This window comes from Nicotiana attenuata, unplaced genomic scaffold (assembly GCF_001879085.1).
Source record: "Nicotiana attenuata strain UT unplaced genomic scaffold, NIATTr2, whole genome shotgun sequence".
In the NCBI taxonomy this organism is placed as follows: domain Eukaryota; kingdom Viridiplantae; phylum Streptophyta; class Magnoliopsida; order Solanales; family Solanaceae; genus Nicotiana; species Nicotiana attenuata.
The window spans coordinates 141,817-163,445 of NW_017670380.1; positions in this window are offsets into that span (position 1 = coordinate 141,817).

Sequence of the window (21,629 nt, forward strand, 5' to 3'; positions counted from 1 at the left end):
GGTGACTAGGATTTGTTATTTTGCCAACCTCCCTGTGGGCATCGGCTTGTGGAATATGTACTTTAAAGGATCGAACCTGGTGATGAGGTAGGTGGTGTAAGCCAACAAGTAATGCCTAAGCTTCTGAGCGACCCAAGTTAGGGCGCAGCAAGTCCTTTCCAACAGAGTGTATTCGGCTTCGTAACTAGTGAACTTCTTGCTCAAATAGTATATTGCTTGTTCTTTCTTCCTGGTCACATCATGTTGCCCGAGGACACATCCGAAGGAATTCTCCAAGACTGTAAAAGACAAAAACAAAGGCCTCCGAGGTTCGGGTGGGACCAAGACTGGCGGATTCGACAGATATTCTTTGATTTTGTCGAAGGCTTCTTGACACTCATCTGTCCATTTAATCGCTGCATCTTTCTTCAACAGCTTGAATATGGGCTCACATGTGGAAGTCAACTGGGCAATGAACCGGCTGATGTAATTCAACCTTCCCAACAAACTCATGACCTCTTTCTTGGTTCTTGGAGAAGGCAAATCCTGAATAGACTTTATCTTTGCTGGATCTAGCTCGATGCCTCTCCGACTGACTATAAATCCCAAAAGTTTCCCAGACGGAACTCCAAATGCACATTTAGCTGGATTTAGCTTCAAGTCATACTTGCGCAGACGCCCAAAGAACTTTCTCAGGTCCCGAACATGGTTATCCTGCGTCTTGGACTTAATGATCATATCGTCCACATACACCTCGATTTCTTGGTGCATTATGTCATGAAAGATGGTAGTCACAGCTCTCATGTACGTTGTCCCGGCGTTCTTCAAACCAAAAGGCATGACCCTGTAACAATAGGTGCCCTAGGGTGTGGTGAAGGTTGTCTTCTCCGCATCTTCTTCATCCATCAAGACCTGATTATATCCAGCATAACAATCCACGAAAGACTGTATCTCATGTTTGGCACAGTTGTCAACGAGGATGTGGATGTTTGGCAAAGGAAAGTTGTCTTTGGGACTTGCTTTGTTCAGATCCCGATAGTCAACACACACTCGGGTTTTCCCGTCTTTCTTTGGCACTGGGACCACATTAGCCAACCATGTGGTGTATCGGACCACTCGGATCACACCTGCTTTTAACTGTTTGGTGACCTCTTCTTTGATCTTGTCACTAATGTCTGTTTTGAACTTTCTCTGTTTTTGCTGGACAGGGGGGCAATCAGGGTAAGTTGGCAATTTGTGCACTACTAGATCGACACTTAATCCTGGCATATCATCGTAGGACCAAGCAAACACATCTTTGAATTCAAACAAAAGTTGGATCAGTGCATCCCTAGTTCTTTCATCTGTGTGAATGATTATCATGGTTTCTTGGACCTCTTCTGAACTACCCAAATTTACTGGCTCAGTTTCATTTAGATTCGGCTTAGGCTTATTCTCAAATTGTTCCAATTCTCGATTTATTTCCCTAAAAGCCTCATCTTCATCGTATTCGGGTTCTTGATTCATTATTTCACAATTAGACAGCGTGTTTGGATCTGGGCATGAAGTCCGCAAGCATGTCATGTTATTTAAAGCCGCATTATTAGAACTGAAAGAAGAAATAAGAAAAGTAACAAAAATCAGAAAGAATAAAGAAAGAGATTCATGGACGATGAAATATTGATTTCATTTCATTGAATTTTGAAGATAGCAGGGTTTACATTGGAATTTTAAAGACAATAAACTAAAAGAAACATCCGAGTTACACCCTGGAATAACTCGAGATGTAGAAAAGGTGGCAAGACTGGACTACCGGGATTCCCGCCTGACTGGGAACGGAGTAGCCTTCCAGTTTTGCAACTTGGCATTGGGCCCCATATATTGCACCTCAGCGGTGCTCGAGCCTTCTCCCGGCTGGACCATGTGAGTTTCATACAACATCTGCCTCATGGCTCCACATATTTCTTCAATTTCCTCGGCCGTGAAGGCCTCATCTTCCTCTTCTGTGTACTTGGGCTTGACGAATGTTTTGAAAAGATGTGGGATTGGCTGAGGCAAGACCCAACCATTGCTCTTTCGCTCATTTGCCCATGTCACATCAGCTGGCGTGGCGTGAAAACCCACACCGAAGAACTTCTCGCTAGCAGCCAGAGTGATAGGTTCTGTGATACCTTGCAATGATGTCCCGAGCCCCTTCCCGGGCTTATAACCATGCCTGATCATTTAATTAGCAACCATAATTGACGCATTTGAGAGAAAGGGTTGAGGACACGGGCTTCCTTCTTCACATTGATCTGCGACCACAACCTCGAAAGCTTGATAGACTATATGCTCGCTACCTTCCCTAGCTTCAAGACATGGGACTGATGGGTCCCTATAAATTGATTGCTCGTCCTCTCCATGGACCACGATCTCCTGATCTTCGTATTCAAATTTAACCATTTGGTTGAGAGTAGAAGGTACGGCCCCTGCCGCTTGAATCCAAGGCCTTCCCAAAAGGAAATTATAAGAAGTGTCCTTGTCTAGGACCTAAAATGTCACCTCGAAGTCCACAGGACCAATAGTCAAAATCAAATCGATCTCGCCTATTGTGTCTCTCTTGATGCCATCAAAGGCACGCACACAGACATTGTTAGGCCTGATTCTCTCAATCCTAATTTCCATTCTTTGCAAAGTTGAGAGGGGCAGATATCAACTTCGGATTCGCCATCCAGCATGACTCTTTTCACATAGTACCCCTCACACTTAACTGTCAAATGAAGGGCTTTGTTGTGGGCATCCCCTTCCGGGGGCAAATCATTCTTGCTAAATGAAATCTAGTTGACTTCGAAGAATCTTCCCGCCATCCTTTCCAGTTGTTCAACAGTGGTTTCAATCGTAACATAAGCTTCATTGAGGGTCTTTATCAACACCTTCTGATGTTCAGTCGAGTTTACCAGTAGAGACAGGAGCGAGACCTGAGAGGGAGACTCCCGGAGTTGGTCTATTACCTCGTAGTCCGCAGTTTTCATTTTTCGGAAGAATTCCTCGGCCTCTTCAGCAGTGACAGGCTTCTTGAGCGGGAAATGCTTCTTTTTGGCTTTGTTCAAATCCTCCAAGTTGAGGTATTTCTCGGCTGGGTTAGTTTCATTTGCTTCCCATATGACCTCTTTTCCTTTGTATGTTACTACCGCTTTGTTGTAATTCCATGGGACGACAGTGGGGTCTGTCATGGGCTTCTGTGGTGCGCGGCCAATAACCATGGGCTCATTCAGCCTTGGTTAAATTACCGGCCCCTGTACCACATAGGTCCCTTTGGGCACATAGATCTTAGGTCCCTTGTTCAGCTCGAACCTTTTTGGAGGACTCAGTGTCATTTGTTCTTTCCTGTGACCCCGGGGAATATAAAGAATGGCATCTTTAGGGGGTACTGTCCCTGTTTTGGTTTCCACTATCTTTTCTGCACTTTGAAGGGTGGATTTACTCTTCTTCTCGCCCTTGTCTTGCTTTGCAGCAGCCCTTGGCTTCTTTTCAACATCAGCGATGGAAATGATGGCTTTCAAGGCAGGATTAAACTCCTTATCTTCGCAAATCATCCCAATAACTGGCCCGTTGTTGTGAGCCGGTAATGGGTTATTGGTCACATTAGGAATCTCTTCATCTTTCAGCACTATTCATTTTTGCTCTGTTAGATTTTCAACTGCCCTTTTGAGAGTCCAACAGTCTTCAGTGTCAGCCCTTCCGCTCCTAAGTGGTAAGCACATCGAGCACCATGTCGGTAGGAGGGCAATTCCAGGTTTTGCCTGGTTTAGGGTACGGGTTGCAACAAACCCATTTGGACAAGTTTAGGGAAAAGGCTAGAGTATGATTCACCAACAGGCGTGAAGTTTGTTCTTCAGGGTGGCTCCCGTGCACGGGCATTGTATGGGAAATTATTTTATGGGGGTCGGGGATTATATGGAGCTTGGTGAGGAGGGTTATTTCTAGGAGGTGGAGCTCGGTTTTGGTTAAACTGTTGTTGTGGTCGAGCGTATGGATGTGCATTCATCACCGCGTAAGGCTGAGGAGCCATAGCATAAGCCACATCCTGGTGAGGAAAGTAATGTTGTGGGGTGCTTGGAGGGAAATAACCCATGGTTGGACGGGGGTTTCTCAGACTTGAAGCCGCCATTGCCACTTCTTCTTTCTTCTTTCTGTTTGCTACACCTCCTGACCCGCTTTGGATTGCTTGGGATGTAGCTCTTATGGCAGATTTGCTCAATATGCGACCTGTTTTCAAACCATTCTCGACCATCTCACCAATCTTCAATGCCTCAGCAAATGGCATTCCCATTGCAGACATCATATTCTAAAAGTAGTCAGCCTCTTGGGCTTGTAGAAAAACACTGACCATTTCGGTCTCATCCATCGGGGGCTTGACCCTGGCCGCTTGTTCGCGCCATTTAACAGCATATTCTTGGAAACATTCCGATGACTTGTTTTTGAGATTTGATAGGGAATTCCTGTCGAGAGCTATGTCTATGTTGTACTGAAACTGCCTGACAAAATCTCGAGCCAAATCATCCCATATGAGCCAGCGAGATATATCTTGATCCATGTACCACTCGGATGCAATGCCAACTAGACTCTCTCCAAAATAAGCCATTAGAAGCTCTTCTTTTCCACCTGCCCCTCTCAGTTGATTGCAATACCTCTTGAGGTGAGCTATGGGGTCCCCATGCCCGTCATACTTTTCGAACTTGGGAGTCTTAAACCCAAGGGGCAAGTGAACATGTGGGAACATACACAAATCAGCGTAGGATACGCTCTTCTGGCCACTTAAGCCTTGTATATTCTTGAGGCTCTGCTCCATGCTCCTCATCTTCCGAGTGATTTCCTCTTGCTCGGGGTTCTTCGTAGTTTTCTCCTATCCCGCGGTAAACTCATACCGGGGTTGTTGAGGATAAGAATTGGTGGTGAAATGGGCAGTGTCTGGTGGAAAGGATGGTACTTGGAAGGTAAAAGATGATGGATAAAAGCTTGGCCTGGGCAAAGTGGGTTGTGCCGTGGCCGAGGATGGTGGTGCAGTGAATATGTTGGAGGCCACACTCGAAATTAATGCCTGGGGAAGAACCTCAGAAGGCGTTTCGGTAAAGTGGGCTGAAATGGTAGGATATCCAAGCGGAGTGTTTGGGTAATTTATTGGGATGTTGGAAGTTCCACTTTCCCTGGGAAGTAGCCCGGGGAAACCAGGTATTGCACTCGGTGACTCTCTACCGTTGGACCAGGCGCCCCACATTTCCAACATGCAGAGATGCAGTACCCTATTTTCCTTAACAGCCACTGACTCTTATGTTGGGATGGCCGATATCGGGCTATCCTCAGGGATAGAAATTGTTGGTAGATGACTTTCTGACGACAATTCAACACTTCCCTTGGATCTTGTAAAGTAAGGGTGCGAAGCCAGATTACCACAAAACCAACCACCTTAATATAGAACCTAAACAATAGCAAACACAACAAACCGGTTAGTTTGAGACAACTAACACACACGGAATCGCACATTGGGGTGTGATGCATCTATACAGTTAATGTGTTTCTACATGTTTTGCAACGGTTGCGTGTTCATCCCGGCTTTTGTTTATCTCCCCAATCTTTCCTTTCTTTCGGCGCTTTTCACCTTTTGCTCTCTATTGCACTTTATCGTTGTTTTTCTCTCTTATTCTCGTTTTTCTCTCTTTTTCTTGTTTTCTCTCTTTCTTTTATTCGAATTATTTAAAACCATGACCGGATCTGATTAGGATTGCCTACGTATCACGACGCCACATGAATCAGATCATCACGTATTTCAAGGAATAAATGTGGAAATAAAAGAAAGAAATAATTTTGGGTTTTTCCAAAGTTTCATTAAAAATAAAAACTTCTAATTTTCCTTGTTACAAAGACTCTATCATGCCTTTCTAGGAATTAAAAAAAAACTAAAAACAGACTCTAGAACTAGAAACTGAAATACAGACTCGAAATAAAAATCAAGAGTACATAAGTGCTTCCAGAACTGATCCAGGGGCCCGTGGGGCATCAGTCGGTCTCGCCACGGGCCTATGTGCAAGATCTCCTTGTAGACGATCCAGGTCATTCATTATTTGTCGAACAATGGTCATCACTGCGGAGAAAAAGGTGGTTTGAGTCATGTCTTCACATTCATGGCATTTCGTGACGATGTAGTCAGCAATTGCTCTAACCCTAAACCTGATGATACCCTTTTCTTGGAGCAAACGCCCGATTTGTTGAGACCTAGCTTCTAGCACATGGGTGTCATGACAGCTTTGACCCTGCAGCTGTTGCATATCTTCCTCTAGCTGAGACATTAATGCATAACAATGTTCCCTCTCTACCTTAAAGCGCTTAGCTTGTTTGGCCATCTCATTCTCGAGGGTAGTTAGCTTTTTCTTCAAGTTTGTGACTTCTCCCTCATATTTCCTTTTCAATTGCCGGACAAACTCTGCCAGTCCCTCTGCGTTTTTCGCCAACTGTTCCTGCGCCCTTGCCAAATCATCCTCGTACTCAGATACTTTCCACCTAAGACCGTTTATGAGTCTTTCATCTGCTCTGCTTCTTACTTGGTTTTCCGCTACTATTCTCATTTTCTGAATTTAGGCCCGGAGGGTTTCATTCTCTTGGGTTAACTTTTTGTTTTCACCCTCATCTGCAGCAGCTTGCACATCACTATCAAACTTGAGATCTCTGATTTGCCCTTCCAACCTGCCTATGGTGGCCCGGTATTCATTTTCTTTTGTCAACCACTCCCACTGTTCTTGTGAGGCTTCAACAAATTCTTGGAGGTAGGGTCTTTTAGCTGGCCTTCCGAACTCAACTTTCCTTTTGTACCAAGCGAGGTAACCAGATGAGACTTCACCTTTGGACAGATCTCGTACTCGGGTATTCGCCGTCAGATATTGGCACTCACTCCAGATCTGGCAAACCACTGCTTCATGGAATTGGCCATCAGAACGGATTTCGACTGCATGGATGCTAAGGTCTTCATCCTTGGGGACTATTTGACATCTTCCTAGTTGCCTCAAATCCTGATACGGGGCATATGGCTGGATATTTCTGAGACCCATCAAGAGGAAGTGGGGACCAGTGGCTGGCATGTATATGATTTCATTAACAGGAAGCCATCCCGACGTCCATTCTATCTGATTTGCAGTGACAGAGCGGAGGCAAGATATCCATTCTGCGACCCCTTCTGGCATTTTAAAACCGTCGACCCTTGTATAGAACTCCTCTATGCAGATTTTTCCTGTCGACCCATAATTCATGTACAGAGGACGATGACATAGATGCTCGATCATCCACATTTGTAACAACAAGTTGCACCCTTCGAAAAAGTCAACTCTGGCTTTGCAGGCAGTGAGAGCTCGGAATATTTCAGACACTATCATGAGTGCGAGGGTGCTTTTGGCATTGGTAAGAAAGGTGTTCACGAACCCGGCTATCCATATATCAATATTCTCGTCCTTTATGGGAAACACTAGAAGACCCAAAAATACCACCATGAAAGCGACGCATTATGCTCTTCCCATTTTAGTTGATTCCCCTTACTGCAAATTTTGCTTTTCGGATTGTCAAACCCCCCTATGTGTCCGTATCGCTGGTATATGAACTGTGGAGTGGAAAACCCAGCCGCCAAATCTGCATATTGGACCCCCCTGCTTATCTTTAGCAAATCCAGAAACTTGTGAGGGGTGACAGCTCTTGGGGCGACCAAGTATTTATGTCTTAGAGCTTCAATACTCCCAATATACTCGGCCATCTCTTCTAAAGTGGGTGTGAGTTCAAAGTCCGAGAAATGAAACACGTTGTGAGCGGGATCCCAAAATGTAACCAAGGTTTTTGTTATGTCTCCTCTAGGCTTGATCTTCAATAAGCCGGTGAGACCCCCCAAGTGATGATTGACCACATCTCGTCCTGATTTACCCAGATCTTCCCACCAAATGTACAGTTCCAAAGGAATCTTGGTCATGACCTTCATTGGCAAATTTTGACTCGTGCTCATTCTGCACATTTAAATTAAGGTGATTGGTTTAAAACAAAGCGATTTTTACAAAAGAGGTTAATTTTGCAAAAATTTAGATAACCCGGCTACTTTTGCAAATACGGCCCTTCAGCACTTCGCAAAGGAGGATTTTAGAGCTGTGCTCGCTAGGTAGCCAAAAATTGAAAACGAAACCTTCGGTGGCTATTCTTGCAAAAATAGCCTTCCGGCGCCCCGTCGGAGCATTTGGCTTATTTAGAGAAAAACGGCATTTCCCATTTTATTTTTGACAGCAAATGATAACATTTTCAAATTTTGGGTTATTTTGCAAAAGCAGGGCTGTACCCGATGAGGGTTGCCTACGTATCCCACATCCGGTGAGAATCAAACCCGCGTAGGTCGGTCAGTTTTGACATAGTAAAAATAAAATAAAATAAAAAAGACACTAAACTTTTGAAACCATTTTCCCCCTTTTTCTCTTTTTTTTCAAAATTTTGGCAGAGTTTCGGCATATTTTGGGCACCAGGTTTTCAAAGGCGGGTAATTATCTCTCTCCTACCTCAATTTTATTTTTTCCTTATTCTAGCAACCGGTCAACATGCAAACCGAAGAAAATAATTGTACAAGTAGCACGTAAAAATGCATCAGGATGGTCTTTGATTCTGGGGTTCACCTGTCCTAGACGGACCCAACCCCTGTGTTGAGTCCCCAAAGTCAAATGCACATGATGCAAACAAACGTTCCTACTAGGGATCCGGCATGAGGCTGAGTTATTCTAAGTTTAAAACCTGGGTATACTGTTCTAGACTTGGTGTACCCGAGCGGACAACTCGAGCCGAGGAGGGGGTTACGTACCGGGAACCAAAAGGCCATCCGGCTTTGTAACTTGTCAGAGCCTCTTTCTTATTTAAGGCATAACATTAACAGAAGAGGAGTCACGCCAGCGTGCACATCCCCGAAGATGAGAAGAGAAATGTTTCGTAACAGTTTATATATAGTTCAAACAATATCAAAGCGGTAAAAGGCAGCATTTAGCACATTAGGCTCAAACATGTAAAAATCAGATAATAAATAAAGCCACGTATAACAGTTATTCTAAGCTCGAATTCTTGAACCCTAAAACAAAAGTTCTGGGTTCTAATCCCTATCAGAGTCTCCAGAGCTGTCACACCTCCTTTTTTACCACCCGGAAAGGGGTATAAGGGAGTTTTTCCCATTAAAGTGACATTATTCGAAATGGGATTATTTTATTTATTTTTCAGAGTCGCCACTTGGAATAGTTTATTTGGTGTCCCAAGTCACCGGTTTATTTTAAAATCCCAAATCGAGGAAATTTTGACTTTATTTAAAAGTCTGTGAAACCAGAAATTCTAAGTAAGGAATTCTGTTAACCCGAGAGAAGGTGTTAGGTATTCTCGGGTTCTGTGGTTTGAACACGGTCGCTTAAACTATTAAAATTGGCCTATTATATGATTAATTACAAGTTTTAAACCTATTGTGCATTTTTAAGCTTTTAAAACTGTCACGACCCGGTTCGCCCTCCGTGAACCATCGTGACGGCACCTAGTCCCTACGACTAGCTAAGCCTAATAATACGAAAAATAAACCAATTTTCGGAAGAAACACAAGTAAAACCAAAAATAGTGAATAAAACAGTGTTTAATAGTGCCACTCGGCATACACCATATCAACTTGTCGAATACTAATACTTTTCCCAAAACCCGGAATCTCATCAAATCACAATCTAAGAATAATACATAGTGCTCTAACTCCAGAATGTCTAAAACAAAGTAAATAAAGAAGAGCTGCAACTACAAGAGAGAATGGAGGGAGACTCCTCAGTCTGCGGACGCGGCAGATATACCTCGAAGTCTCCGAAAGATCGCCTCGCCTCAAGGATGGTAAGTCTGAGTAGAGGTACCTGGATCTGCACATGAAAAACATGCGCAGGAAGGGCATGAGTACACCACAGCGGTACTCAGTAAGTGCCAAGCCTAACCTCGGTCGGGTAGTGACGAGGAAGGTCAGGGCCCTACTGAGATTAAATAAAATATAAAGACCGACAGTGTAGAACAGAGCAGTATAAATGAGTACAGCAGTAAGAGTAACACAAGATACAAAAAGGATAACGACAACTGAACAGAAACAAGTAATCACGGTAAACAAATACAGTTCGACGCAGAAGTAACAGTCGGGGGATCTCCCAGGATACCGTCCTGTAGCCCCCAAATATAAATACCCAGTGGATCTCCCAGGTGCAGTCCCGTAGTCCAACTCATCAATGCGCGGGGGATCTGCCGGAATAGCACATCCATAGTCCCAAATATAAATACTCAGTACTGGGGATCTACCGGGTGCAATCCCGTAGTTCCAATGTAAAAGTGATGGAGGATCTCCCGGAATACAAATCCGTAGTCCCAAAGTAAACATACAGGGGAGCTCCCGAGATACCGTCCCGTAGTCCCAAAGTAAATACACAGCAGCAACAAGAAACTCAATTCAATCAATTTCACACCAAGGTAAAGCAGGTATTCCTAACCTAGCATGCTGAACATAATTCAAGTAGGGCAGTAGAACAATAAGCAGTTAAATAAAATAGGCATGCTTCCCTAAGCTAACAACAGGCTTAACTTGCAAGTAATGTAATCAGGAAAGGAAAACACAATTCTATGTACTTAATGGAAATCGGATTTTTCAACAATTAGCACAAGTACGCACTCGTCACCTTACGTACAAGGCATTTCAATTAACAAATATACCAATCCCAAGGGGAAGGTCCCCCACACAAGGTTAGGCAAGCCACTTACCTCGAAACCAGTTCCAAGATCACCCGAAACTACGTTCTTGCCACGAGTATTCGACTCCGATGGCCCAAATCTATTCAATTCAATTGCATAATGTAAATAACACTTCAAGTAACTAATTCTACAAATAAATTCTAAGCTAAGACGCGAAATTAGGTGACCAAAACGCCCCTTGGGCCCACGTCTCGGAATCAGGTAAAATTTATATTTTCAGAATCCTCATACTCTCACGAGTTCATGCATACCAAAATTATCCAAATCTAAGGTCAAATTCCCATTAAAATTAGAATTCTAGGTCTAAGACCTTACTTCCATTTTCCTCAATTTCCATCTCTAATCCGAAATTTAATGATAATTAAGCATAGATTCGGGGAAACAATCAAAAACGAGTAAGAATCACTTACCCAAAACACCCAGGTGAAAATCCCTCTCAAAATCGCCAATCCCGAGCTCCCAAATCAATTTTTCTATGTTTTTGAACAAACCCTCGATTCTGCCCCCTTTTCTGTCCAGTTATTCCGCTTCTGCGGTCCCGCTTCTGTGAGGACCTCGTCGCATCTGCGACTTTCGCTTAAAACCTAGCTTTCGCACCTGCGGTTCACCCTTCGCAAATGCGGGGCCGCTTCTGCGGTGAATTTTACGCTTCTGCGGTCCCTGCTGGCTTCCCTAATTACGCTTCTGCGATTGAAATGCTGCTTCTCGGCTCTGCACCTGCGGGACCCGAACCGCAGGTGCGGTTATGACAGGTACCAGCAGCTAAGCTGCAACTTCAAACTCCAAAAATCCTTCCGTCAACCGTCCAAAATCATCCCGAGGCCCCCGGGACCTCAACCAAAAACACAAACAAGTCTAATACCACTGCCCAAACTTATACCAATCCCTAAAACACCTAAAACAACATCGAAACACCAATTTAACATCGAATTCAAGCCTAAGAACTTCAAAAACTCAAAATGTACGCTTTCGATCAAAAAGTCTACCAAACCTCGTCCGAATGACCTGAAATTTCGCACACACGTCACACTCAACATTAGGGAGCTACTCCAACTTCCGGAATTCCATTCCGACCCTCGGATCAGAATCTCACTATCGAACCGGAAACTTCAAAAATCCATCCTTCGGCATTTCAAGCCTAAATTAGCTACGTACCTCCAAAACACAATCCGAACACGCCCCTAAGCCTGAAATCACCCGACGGAGCTAACGGAACCATCGGAATTCCGTTCCGAGGCCGTCTTCACATTGTTCTGGCTACGGTCAAATTTCCAAAACTTATGCTCTCATTTAGGGACTAAGTGTCCCAAAACTCTCCGAAACTCAAAACCGAACATCCTGGCAATTCAAAATAGCAGAAATAAATACGGGGAAAGCAGTTAATAGGGGATCGGGGCGTAAATTCTAAAAACGACCGGCCGGGTCGTTACATCCTCCCACACTTAAACATTTGTTCGTCCTCGAACGAGCATAGAGGCATACCTAAAGTAGTGAAAAGATGAGGGTAACGATCGCGCATATCCTGCTCGGTCTCCCAGGTCGCCTCCTCGACCGGCTGACCCCGCACTGAACCTTTACTGATGCGGTGTTCTTTGACCACAGCTTTCTAACCTGCCTGTCCAATATTGCCGATGGCTCCTCAACATAAGATAGATCCTTGTCTAACTGGATTGAACTGAAATCCAACACGTGCGACGGGCCACCGTGATACCTCTGGAGCATCGAAACATGAAATACCAGATCAACTCCCGCTAGGCTGGGAGGCAAGGCAAGCTCATAAGCAACCTCCCCAACACGCCTCAAAATCTCAAAAGGGCCAATAAACCTCGGACTCAGCTTCCCTTTCTTCCCAAATCTCATAACGCCCTTCATAGGAGAAACCCGAAGCCGAACCCGCTTTCCAACCATGTAGGAAACATCATGAACCTTCCGGTCCGCATAACTCTTCTGTCTGGACAGAGCTGTACGGAGTCTATCCTGAATCACCTTAACCTTCTTCAAGGCATCCTGTACCAAGTCTGTGCCCAATAATCTAGCCTCACCCGGCTCGAACCAGCCCACCGGAGATCTACACCGCCTACCATATAAAGCCTCATACGGTGCCAACTGAATGCTGGACTGATAGTTGTTGTTATAGGTAAACTCTGCCAATGGCAAGAACTGATCCCAAGACCCTCCAAACTCAATCACACACGCATGGAGCATATCCTCAAGAATCTGCATAGTGCGCTCGGACTGTCCGTCCATCTGGGGGTGAAATGATGTGCTCAACTCCACCCGAGTACCTAACTCATGTTGTACGGCTCTCCAGAACCATGATGTGAACTGAGTTCCTCTGTCTGAGATGATAGAAACTGGAATACCATGCAGACGGACAATCTCCCGAATATAAATCTCCGCTAATCGCTCCGAGGAATAGGTAGTACACACAGGGATGAAATGCGCGGACTTGGTCAGTCGATCCACAATAACCCAAATGGTATTGAACTTCCTTAAAGTCCGTGGGAGCCCAGATACGAAGTCCATGGTGATCCGCTCCCACTTCCACTCCAGAATCTCTATCTGCTGAAGCAATCCACCCGGTCTCTGGTGCTCATACTTCACCTGCTGACAATTAATGCACCGAGCTATAAATCCAACTATATCTTTCTTCATCCGCCTCCACCAGTAGTGCTGCCTCAAATCCTTATACATCTTCACGGCACCCGGATGAATGGAATACCGCGAACTATGGGCCTCCTCTAGAATTAACTCCCGAAGCCCATCAACATTGGGTACACAAACTCTACCCTGCATCCCCAATACCCCGTCATCACCAATAGTCACATCTCGAGCATCGTCGTGCAACACTTCGTCCTTGAGGACAAGCAAATGAGGTTCATCAAACTAACGCTCCCGGATACAATCAAACAAGGAAGACCGAGAGACCACGCAAGCTAGAACCCGACTAGGCTCCGAAAGGTCCAACCTCACAAACTGGCTGGCTAAGGCCTGAAGATTCATCGCCATGGGCCTCTCTGCTACTGGTAAATAAGCCAAACTCCCCAAACTCTCTGCCTGGCGGCTCAAAGCATAGGCCACCATATTGGCCTTGCCCAGGTGATACAAGATAGTGATATCATAATCCTTCAGCAGCTCTAGCCATCTCCTCTGACGCAAATTAAGGTCCTTCTGCTTGAACAAATGCTGCAAACTCCAGTGATCAGTATAAATCTCACAAGGCACACCATACAAATAATGACACCAAATCTTCAAGGCGTGAACAATAGCAGCTAACTCAAGATCATGGACAGGATAATTCTTCTCATGTATCTTCAACTGTCTGGACGCGTAGGCAATCACCCTACCGTCCTGCATCAATACCGCTCCAAGGCCAACTATTGAGGCATCACAATAGACAGTATAAGACCCTGAACCGGTAGGCAATATCAAAACTAGTGTTGTAGTCAGAGCTATCTTGAGCTTCTGAAAGCTCTCCTCACATTCCGCCGTCCACTGGAACGGAGCACCCTTCTGGGTCAGTCTAGTCATAGGTGCTGCAATAGATGAAAACCCCTGGACAAATCGACGGTAATAACCCGACAAGCCAAGAAAACTGCGGATCTCTGTAGCTGAGGATGGTCTGGGCCAACTCTGCACTACGTCCACTTTCTTCGGATCCACCTGAATACCCTCACTCGAGACCACGTGACCCAAGAACGCCACGGAATCCAATCAAAACTCACATTTCGAGAACTTAGCATATAGTTTCTTCTCTCTCAAGGTCTGAAGCACCGTCCTCGGGTGCTGCTCATGATCTTCCCAACTCCGGGAATATACCAGAATGTCATCAATAAAAACAATGACGAATGAGTCAAGATATGGCCGGAAAACACTGTGCATCAGATGCATTAAGGCTGCTGGGACATTAGTCAGCCCAAATGACATAACAAGGAACTCGTAATGACCATACCGAGTCCTGAAGGCAGTCTTCGGGATATCTGGCTCCCGAATCTTCAACTGATGGTAGCTTGAACGCAAATCAATCTTAGAAAACACACAAGCACCCTGTAACTGATCAAACAGGTCATCAATACGAGGCAAAGGATAACGGTTCTTCACTGTCACCTTGTTCAACTGGCGATAATCAATACAGATACGCATAGAACCATCCTTCTTCTTCACAAATAAGACAGGAGCACCCCAAGGTGATACACTGGGCCTAATGAAACCCTTATCAAGTAATTCCTGCAACTGCTCCTTCAACTCCTTCAACTCAAGAGGAGCAATACGGTACGGAGGAATAGAAATGGGCTGAGTGCCCGACAATAGATCAATGCCATAATCAATATCTCTATCGAGCGGCATGCCCGGAAGATCAGCTGGAAACACATCAGAGAAATCTCGTACTACTGGGACTGAATCTACAGAAGGGGTATCCATACTGACATCTCTCACATAAGCTAGATACGCATCACACCCTTTCTCAACCATACGCTGAGCCTTAAGGAAAGAAATAACTCTACTGGGAGTGTGATCTGAAGCACCCCTCCACTCAACACGCGGTACACCTGGCATAGCCAGCGTCACGGTTTTGGCGTGACAATCAAGAAAAGCATAATGGGGCAACAACCAGTCCATGCCCAAGATAATGTCAAAATCAACCATGCTGAGTAACAATAAATCGGCTCTGCTCTCAAAACTACTAAGAGCAACCAAACACGACCGATAAACGCGGTCCACAACAAGAGAATCTCCCACAGGAGTAGAAACATAAATAGGGGAACTCAACGAATCCCGAGATACACCCAAATGCGGAGCAAAATAAGAAGACACATAAGAATAAGTAGAACCTGGATCGAATCGAACCGATGCATCTCTGTGAAAGACCAAGATAATACCTGTGATGATAGAATCGGAGGCGACAGCCTCAGTACGGGCAGGAAGAGCATAGTATCTGGCCTGGCCTCCCCCTCGAGGGCGACCTCTACATCCCCGACCTCCACATCTAGCTGGCTGGGCCGATTGGGTAGCAACTAGTGCTGGGACCATAGCCTAAGAACTCTGTGAGGTATGCTATGGTTGAGAAGTCTGTGGAGATGCACCACTCCTAAGTCTGGGACAATCCCTCACCATATGGCGTGTGTCACCACACTCAAAACAAGCTCTGGGAGGACGTGGCAGTTGTGACTGCCTCGGGCCAGGTCTACTGGACTGACCACTGGAAGCACCATATGCAGGAGGCGCACTGGATACTGGAGGTGCATAATAAGGCTCCTGAGGCCTAGGTGGAGCTGGAATACCACTGGCTGCTGGAAGAGCTGAATGAACGGGGCGACTCATATAACCCCTTCCATGACGACCTGCAACTGGGGCACGGGCACCAGAATAATGGCCCGACTCTCGAGACCTCTTGGCCTCCCTCTCCTCTCTATCCCTAGCATTCATACCCTCAATCCTCCTAGCAATACTCACCACCGATAAGAAATATCCATCTCTAACTCACGAGCCATGCTAGACCTGATGCTGGGAATAAGCCCCTCAATAAACCGACGAACCTTCTCACAAACCGTAGAGACCAAAGTTGGTGCATGTCTAGCCAAGTCAGTGTAACGGACAGCATACTCCGAGACAGTCATAGTACCCTGGCGCAAATGCTCAAACTCTGCGCGTCAAGCGTCCCTGAGACTCTGGGGGATATACTTCCTCGTGAACATATCTGAAAACTGCTCCTTCTCTGAAACTACTGCCCTCTCCTCGGGCTGAGCTGGGGCTACCGGCTGTACAGGAATAACCTCTGGGACCTGATCAATATGCACTTGCTGCTCAGGAGTGCGGCAGCGGGAGTCTGTGCTCCTCCCCCGGCCTGGGATGTAGCTGCAGCAAGGGGAAGCAACCCTACCGGAGCTAGAGTGGTGTACATAGTCATATACTGCGCCAGAGTCTCCTGGAGTGCTGGAGTAGTAGTAGCAGACGTATCAGGTGTTTGGACCCCAACTGGTACTGCTGGTGGCACCTCGGCGGCACCTCGCGCGGGTGCTCTGGTTGCACCACGAGCGCGTCCTCGGCCTCTACTCCGGCCCCGGCCTCTGACGGCTCCAGTGTGCCTGATCATCCGGGTAGCACGTGTCCTCACAATCTGTGAGAGAATAGAAGACAGAAGTTTAGAATTGTGATATCAAAATCTCGCACGACAAGGAAATCAAACGAAGTGGAAATTTTCCTAACAGTTACATAGCCTCTCGTAGATAAGTACAGACGTCTCCATACCGATCGGCGAGACTCTAATAAATCGGCTTGTGATTCATGACTCCTATGAACCTAGAGCTCTGATACCAACTTGTCATGATCCCGGTTCGCCCTCCGTGAACCATCGTGACGGCACCTAGTCCCTAAGACTAGGTAAGCCTAATAATGCAGAAAATAAACATATTTGCGGAAGAAAAACAAGTAAAACCAAAAATAGTGAATAAAATAGTGTTTAATAGTGCCACTCGGTATACACCATATCAACTTGTCGAATACTAATACTTTTCCCAAAACCCGAAATCTCATAAAATCACAAGCTAAGAATAATACATAGTGCTATAACTCCAGAATGTGTAAAAAAAAGTAAATACAGAAGGGCTGTAACTACAAGAGAGAATGGAGGGGGACTCCTCAGTCTGCGGACGTTGCAGATATACCTCGAAGTCTCCGAAAGATCGCCTCGCCTCAAGGATGGTAAGTCTGAGTAGAGGTACCTGGATCTGCATGAAAAACATGCGCAGGAAGGGCATGAGTACACCATAGCGGTACTCAGTAAGTGCCAAGCCTAACCTCGGTCGGGTAGTGACGAGGAAGGTCAAGGCCCTACCGAGATTAAATAAAATATGAAGTCCGACAGTGTAGAACAGACCAGTATAAATGAGTACAACAGTAAGAGTAACACAGGATATAAAGGATAACGACAACTGAACAGAAACAAGTAATCACGGTAAACATATACAGTTCGACGCAGAAGTAACAGTCGGGGGATCTCCCAGGATACCGTCCTGTAGCCCCCAAATATAAATACCCAGTGGATCTCCCAGGTGCAGTCCCGTACTCCAACTCATCAATGCACGGGGGATCTGCTGGAATACCACATCCATAGTCCCAAATATAAATACTCAGTACTGGGGATCTACCGGGTGCAATCCCGTAGTTCCAATGTAAAAGTGATGGAGGATCTCCCGGAATACAAATCCGTAGTCCCAAAGTAAACATACAGGGGAGCTCCCGGGATACCGTCCCGTAGTCCCAAAGTAAATACACAGCAGCAACAAGAAACTCAATTCAATCAATTTCACACCAAGGTAAAGCAGGTATTCCTAACCTAGCATGCTGAACATAATTCAAGTAGGGCAGTAGAAAAATAAGCAGTTAAATAAAATAGGCATGCTTCCCTAAGCTAACAACAGGCTTAACTTGCAAGTAATGTAATCAGGAAAGGAAAACACAATTCTATGTACTTAATGGAAATCAGAGTTTTCAACAATTAGCACAAGTACGCACTCGTCACCTTACGTACAAGGCATTTCAATTAACAAATATACCAATCCTAAGAGGAAGGTCCCCCACACAAGGTTAGGCAAGCCACTTACCTCGAGCCAGTTCAAGATCAACCCGAAACTACGTTCTTGCCACGAGTATTCGACTCCGAATGGCCCAAATCTATTCAATTCAATTGGATAATGTAAATAACACTTCAAGTAACTAATTTTACAAATAAATTCTAAGCTAATACGCGAAATTAGGTTACCAAAACGCCCCTCAGGCCCACGTCTCGGAATCAGGTAAAATTTATATTTTTAGAATCCTCATACTCTCACGAGTTCATGCATACCAAAATTATCCAAATCTAAGGTCAAATTCCCCATTAAAATTAGAATTCTAGGTCTAAGAACCTTCTTCCCATTTTTCCTCAATTTCCATCTCTAATCCGAAATTTAATGATAAATTTAAGCATAGATTCGGGGGAAACAATCAAAAACGAGTAAGAATCACTTACCCAAAACACCCAGGTGAAAATCCCTCTCAAAATCGCCAATCCCGAGCTCCCAAATCAATTTTTCTATGTTTTTGAACAAACCCTCGATCTGCCCCCTTTTCTGTCCAGTTATTCCGCTTCTGCGGTCCCGCTTCTGTGAGGACCTCGTCGCATCTGCGACTTTCACTTAAAACCTAGCTTTCGCACCTGCGGTTCACCCTTCGCAGATGCGGGGCCGCTTCTGCGGTGAATTTTACGCTTCTGCGGTCCCTGCTGGCTTCCCTAATTCCGCTTCTGCGATTGACATGCCGCTTCTGCGGCTCCGCACCTGCGGGACCCAAACCACAGGTGCGGTTATGACAGGTACCAGCAGCTGAGCTGCAACTCCAAACTCCAAAAATCCTTCCGTTAACCATCCGAAATAATCCCGAGGCCCCCGGGACCTCAACCAAAAACACAAACAAGTCTAATACCACTGTCCAAACTTATACCAATCCTTCAAACACCTAAAACAACATCGAAACACCAATTTAACATCGAATTCAAGCCTAAGAACTTCAAAAACTCAAAATTTACGCTTTCGATCAAAAAGTCTACCAAACCTCGTCCGAATGACCTGAAATTTTGCACACACGTCACACTCAACATTACGGAGCTACTCCAACTTCCAAAATTCCATTCCGACCCTCGGATCAAAATCTCACTATCGAATCGGAAACTTCATAAATCCATGTTTCGGGATTTCAAGCGTAAGTTAGCTACGTACCTCCAAAACACAATCTGAACACGCCCCTTAGCCCGAAATCACCCAACGGTGCTAACGGAACCTCCAAATTCCGTTCCTAGGCCGTCTTCACACTGTTTCGACTACGGTCAAATTTCCAAAACATAAGCTCTCATTTAGGGACTAAGTATCCCAAAACTCTTCGAAACTCAAAATCGAACATCCCGGCAATTCAAAATAGCAGAAATAAACACGGGGAAAGTAGTTAGTAGGGCATCGGGGCGTAAATTCTAAAAACGACCGGCTGGGTCGTTACAAAAACCGCTTCTAATTATTTTATGGAATTATTCTGGAACAAGTTACGATTGTCGTACACTTGTTTGTTTGATACGCATTGCGGATCATGTCACGGGAACCGTACCCACGATCTACAACATGTGTAATTTATTTAATGTTATTAGATATTTTGGCCGGGTAACATAAATGTACCCCCGGATTTGGAAATTAGGTAGCACAACTACGTCACGGGAACCGTACCCGTAGCCATGATGAATTATTTAATTAGCGCGCCTAAAGCAACTACGAAGATTCAATTTTAATAGCAACATTTGTGAGGGCCATGGATGATTTAATTTATTTATGGCACACCTCAAACCTTTTTCTGGAGGAAGTTACACCTAATTAGAAGGGCTAAGTCTAAGTTAATCTTTTTGGGAAGGGATTTCGGCTTGGTCTTAGTTAATTTAGGAAAATGGCTCGGCTTTACAAGGAGCTGCATCTGGGCCTAAGACTTGGCCCAGCAGAGAAGGAGCTTGAAAGCTCTTGCATTTGTTGGAAATTTAAACAAGTTCTTGCCCACTTTGGACCAATATCAGGTGGGCCCAGTTATGGTTATCTAACATCTGGGCCTGTCTACCTTTATGTTCTAAAACTTACTAAATTGTCATAAGTAAGTGCAAGAAAACAATTCTGAGTGAAATAACATCATTGAATTCGATTAAGGCCATGAATCAAGCCCTAAAACAGAAATTAAAATATTGGCAGAAGGGCCCAAGGTCGCAACTCGACAGGGCTGTCTCATCTGGGCTGATGCCAGGCCCAATTGAGGCTCAGATTCCTTCAAACCCAGACAATCCAAAATATCGAAAATTTGCACAAATATGGGGCATAGTCTGATTCTAACCATTAACATGCTATCAGTATTAACAAGGCAAGACTTGAATCCTACTTATCCATGAGTTACATTGAACTTAAATATGTAATCACTTTAATGTTGCTGAAAACTAAAATACTAAAACAAACATTGATAATTAGAATCTTTTAACCAACTTGCACATTTCATGATTGAACAACTTCGAACTATGTTGAACAAAAATGATAAGGAAAGTATTATGAATAAATATGACATCTACCCTATTACAGCAACAAAACACAACCTTATTAATTACAGCCTTCTGAATCTGAATGAGTATTTTTTTATTAACTACAAAAATTTAGGTGATGCATCTAGCCTTAGAACCAACATACTTCTGCCATTTGTAGCCAACATTCATTGTGCTTGCACTTTTCAGGAGTAAATCTGACCAACTGGTAACCACATTTGCATCCTTAATATTGCCTTAATCCTGAAATTTCATCTCTCAAACAAACACTTCTTAGCAAGGATATCACCATTATGAATCGCATCAAAGACTAGTGAAAGAAGGAATCTTATGTAACATGCTAGATCAAACTAGATTATGACATGATCAGTCCAAACATTAATTTAGCAAGTCAAATGTGATAGATATCTGGATAGCACTAAACATATACAGCAGAATCTGACCCTTAACACCAAATACATGTACTCAAGCATGGATTAAACAAAGATCTTCATTCAATGGAGAATCATGGAGGTACAGTCATATACCTAAAGGCAGAAAAGGAAAGAAGAACATCAGAAGACCAAATATAAGGTCAAAAATAACCAGATCTGGAGCTCAACCAAGCTTTTAACAACCACAGCAATGAACAGCAACAAATAGATCCTAGAATAGAACCAAATTCGATCAGCTTTCAAACCAGAATCTCAGCTAAATAACACCAGAAAATCCTCTACTTTAAACCATTTTTAGCTTGTGAAAACCAAAAGGAAGAAGTTTTGAGAATTTCTAAGATTTTTGA